This window comes from Schistocerca gregaria, chromosome 2 (assembly GCF_023897955.1).
Source record: "Schistocerca gregaria isolate iqSchGreg1 chromosome 2, iqSchGreg1.2, whole genome shotgun sequence".
Taxonomy (NCBI): domain Eukaryota; kingdom Metazoa; phylum Arthropoda; class Insecta; order Orthoptera; family Acrididae; genus Schistocerca; species Schistocerca gregaria.
The window spans coordinates 813475632-813480845 of NC_064921.1; positions in this window are offsets into that span (position 1 = coordinate 813475632).

Sequence of the window (5214 nt, forward strand, 5' to 3'; positions counted from 1 at the left end):
TTTGTAGGAGACGCACTTCGTAAGATCTATAAGACGTCTGCACAACGTAACAAAGTTTATTTAAACATACATGGAAAATTACAGATCCAGTTTCAATAACGTTACTGGGAATTTAGCGGAAGCATATATCACAAATAAAAGAGCCAGTCGGGGCTCTGTGTTCCAACAGCAGGTACTAGACCAAATTACAAGGGACTCGGATTGTGCCCGGTTCGTACTGCTAGTTTCCAAATAATAATAAAAATGGTTTGGCGCTATTTTATGTTCTTGTTGATCACTTTCGCACCCGCGACTAGTCATGCTCTATGGGCCAGTAATACAACTGCTAACGTCGTTGATTGAAATGAAGAATTGAGAGGAGTCTAGCACATTTGAAAATAAACTTTAACGACCAAAAAACTATGATTATACGCCATAAGTCAACAATACCCCAATAAATTCCTTTAAATATACCAATCAAACCTAAATATCACAAAAAAGTGCAAGAAGATTTCCCAGATTAAGTATCACATTGAAGGTGTGCAGTTCTTAATTCAGCGAAAGTCTAAGCTTTGTTATGTTTCTATTTAGCCAGGACCGACGGACCGCCATGTCATCCTCCACCAGAAGCGTCATTGGTCATGGTATGCTTGGGCACTGCCCTCCCCGCCACTTCTCACAAGGGTAGCTCCTCAGTTACCACCTCCCAGTAGAGTGCACCCCCGTCCTGTCCTCCCGCCACGGAAAAATCCCTGGCACTACCGGGGATCGAATCCGGGTCCTCCACAAGGCAGTCACACACACTGACCACTGAGCTACAGAGACAGACGTTGCAGACTGTAGCATTTCGTTTATGAGTTTGGATTCTGTTTTCAACTACACTACTGGCCATTAAAATTGCTACACCAAGAAGAAATGCAGATGATAAACGGGTATTCATTCGACAGAAATATTATACAAGAACTGACATGTGGTTACATTTTTACGTAATTTGGGTGTATAGATCCTGAGAAATCAGTACCCAGAACAACCACCTCTGGCCGTAATAACGGCCTTAATACGCCTGGGCATTGAGTCAAACAGAACATTCATGGTGTGTACAGGTACAGCTGCCCATGCAGCTTCAACACGATACCACAGTTCATTAATAGTAGTGACTGGCGTATTGTGACGAGCCAGATGTCGTCTGGCTATTTTTAGCTAATTGTACAGCTGAAGTGCACCAACTTTGTCCGCGGCTCTTCCGTTGCATGATGCTGTTGGCAGTAGGTTATCGTTGGACATAGTTAATGGTATACGGTAGCCAATGGTCATCAGCGCACAAGCTCGGACTGCGAAAGGTGGGGAACCAAACAACCCGACATTGGCCCGGAGCGATTTAGGGAAATGATGGGAAATCCAAATCTGGATGGCCCGACGGAAATTTGAACCGTCGTCCTGCCGAATACAAGGCAAGTGTGTTCGCTCTCGTTTATTTGTCATAACGGTCTTTGCGCTAATGGGTTAACAACCTTTTTCTTTTGAGTCATCAGTCTTCTAACTGGTTTGAAGCATCCCGCCACAAATTCCTCTCCTGTGCCAACCTCTTCATCCCAACGTAGCACTTACAGCCTGCGTCCTGAATTATTTGCTGGATGTATTACAATCTCTGTTTTCCTCTACACTTCTTACCCTCTACAGCTTCCTCAGGTACCATATATCTTATTCCCCGATGTATTAACATATGTTCTATCACCATATTTCTTCTTCTTCTTGCCAGTGTTTGCCACATATTCCTCCCCTCACAAATTCTGCGGAGAACCTCCTCATTCCTTACGTTATCGGTCCACATTTTTCGACATTCTTCTGTAGCACCACATCTCTGTTCCAGTTTTCCCACAGTCCCCTGAATGCAGTTCAACGGATGATTCCTTTCGCATGAATTCATATTAATATGGCGTCGCTGTACAGCACCAGTCGTTTGTATGCCCGCAGACCACAAAGTCTCAGCAGGAAGGGCTGTGTATTGCGTAGTATCACCCTTACCGGTTCAACAGATTGGGCAATATGTTTAACAAGTCTCCACTGTCTTCTTCAATCTACTATTGCGCAAATCATCAATATGAGCGCGTGAGGGCTCCTAAATGTGGGTGTTGGTAACACCTGCCGCGAGCGATGATAGGAGGGGGAGCAGCCGAGTTGTACAGATACAACCAATACCGTAACGCTATGTTTTCGCTTCCGTAGTGAGAGACGTTGTAGGATTACTGTGGTATGTTTAAGATGCCACAGTGTGATAAACTGGATTTTCTGAGAAATCACATGATTTTCAAGCGCAGATATCTATAATATCACAAATTTTTACACTATTTTCAATAAAAACAAATGAAAATATTTGATTCATGGTTCTAAGCCGTTGCCACGTAATTCATAAAACGTATAATAATTTCATAACCATTGTACGTGTTTCTGTGCACATGTTCCAATAAGTAGCTATTTAACATATTGGTGCACTGTAAAGACGTTAACGTGAAGTTGTGCCACTATACGCATGAACTGAAATGTTATCCGCTACGTACGAAGATTCACAACGAAGACCTCTTAGCTTTCACATTACATCAAAGTTTCTCGTATAGAAGATATTGGCCAGCCTTGTCTCAGTGTTACGGACAGCTAGCTTACACTCTTACGTTATTTTTTACAGTGATCCCCATTTGCCGGGAATGCTCTGGCAATATTTATTCTTTGTTATCGTTTAAAATCCATACACGCAAGTGGAAGCATTCTTGAAGTGTGTAGCTTTCCTGGCAGTAAAACTCTAACCTATGCTGCGCATCAATACCCGCCATTTGTCAGCGATGTTTACCAATCATTCTTAAAAAACCCGGAACACCAAGAGCAGTAGAGGCAGAACATTTGCGGGAAAACTTTTAGAACGTCACGAGTAAATTTCCTGGATACGTTAATGCAGTAGGTGACTTCAGCTTAAACTCTAGGCTACTGAAGTGATTAGGGTGGACAGTAGCGACAAGGGATCGATGAAATAGTTCTAAAGGTCTTATCCAGTAATTACCATAATCGGAGAACCGACTCGACCGGTTAACGTCTTTGATCTCCAGGCTGTGAACAGGCCCGAAATATCTGAGTCAGTAAATGTTAAACGGGAAGTTAGTAATCATAAGACCGTTATAGCATCACTGAATACAGTATTAAATAGGAATGTACAGAAAGGCAGGAAAATAATTCTGCTCAGCAAGCGAGGCAAGAAACAATACTCAGACCATCAACATGAAATATTCACCTCTCAGACTGAAAATCTTAAGTGCACATGGTCAGTATTCAAGAGAATTATGAAATAAACAATCGTGTTACAAAGCAGATAAAGCTCCCCCCGCGCGGTTGAACCTACTTGAAGCCTCCAGCAAAAACTTATAAAAGGCAAAATTAGCGTAAAGAGAGCCTTACGTGAGGTGTTCATCACATTCGAAAGTAATATTCTATCTACCAATCCGAGAGAACATCCTAGGAAGTAACGAACCAAACCCCATCTTTCCAAAACATACTGTAACCGTAATGACATCGAAATTGGGGATGCTGGAGAAAAGACCGAAATACTGAGTTCCAATCTCAAAAACTGTTTCAGGGAGGACGATCGTACTAGGATTTATGTTTTTTTTTATAATGACGCTGATCACAAACAGCCGTTGATAATTAACAGTGAGCTTCCGGATGTCCTGCCGAGTTGTTGGTTCCATTTCAAGCACGAGAGCATCAAAGTTGGGAAGTTGGGTTGGGTTGTTTGGGGGAAAGAGACCAAACAGCGAGGTCATCTGTCTCATTGGATTAGGGAAGGATGGGGAAGGAAGTCGGCCGCACCATTTAAAAGGAACCATCCCAGCATTTGCCTTGAGCTATTTAGGGAAATCATGGAAAACCTAAATCAGGATGGCCGGACGCGAGATTGAACCGTCGTCCTCCCGAATGCGAGTCTAGTGTAGCATCAAAGTGCGTAATGGGTGTCGGGAATCTAACTCTGCTATAAGTAGGGACGTGATACCAATAATAGTTCAGTGTCTTGTTGGAGTTCGGTCACCGAGTAAACATAACAGCAACACTCGTAGTAGTACGTGAAGAAGACGGCTGGGACGTTCGTCAAAATACTGAGACAAACAATTCTGTAGAGCACCTGGAAGCACATATTAATCAGTCGCGCTGAGGAGACCTGAGAGATCACGGTCATTGACAGATCTTTAAAAGAAAGTATTGAAGATAATTATGTTACAAAACCAACAGTCACTGGCCTCACAGACTATGACAGGCAGTTTCCTTTTCAAATATTAGTACTGTACAGAATGTAAAATATAATAAATCTGTATTCAAGATGGTAGTCGGTAAGTCAAAAACTGATTATTTTATTATACTTCTCAAAGACTTGACTAATGATGTATACAACGCTCATGCCATGAATGAAAAATACGTGGGTTGAAACATTAATAGTGGCAACACTGCTGTGTAGACACTATGCAATGGAATGTATTATTGTCGCTGATAGTACACGTTTTTGACATACCTACCTTATTACCTCCGAGCAAATGGAATCGCCCGTCACACGTCCCCGGCGTGCGCACAATCGAAGGAAACGCAGTCACTTGTGAGCGAGTTGTCTAACGTATCGGTATCACTATGTTTTTGAAACAGGAACAACGGAGTTGGCTCAAGATTAAATGTGCCAGATGTCTTACAGCACGACAGTATCATCAAGGTCTTCAAGAGGTGTGCGGGGAATCGGCAATACCGTACAGAACAATGGCACGTTGGGTAAAAGCCTTCAACGAAGGTCGGCAAACTATCGCAGCCATGCATCGGGTAGGTCGTCCTAGCGTCTCTGAAGGAGGACTGCATGCTGTTGCCGCGTTAGTGCACAGTGATCGACGCCATACGATTCGTGAGCTCGCCCAAGAAGCCGAATTAGCACATACGACTGTGCTTCGCATCCTGAAGGAACGCTTGGGCATGCGAAAAACTGCATCACGATGGGTTTCGCATGAATTGACGGAAATGCAGAAATGGATGCGTTACGATGATGCTCAGACGCACTTGGATCACTATGAGCGCGAAGGAGAGGCTTCCATACGCCGTATCGTAACACTGGAAAGACATCGGCCACATCTTAAGAGCTAATACTGAAACGCCAATCCAACGAATGGTGTCATTATGGGTCGCCGCGAAAGTTGAACGTGCGTCAGAGCCCTAGTG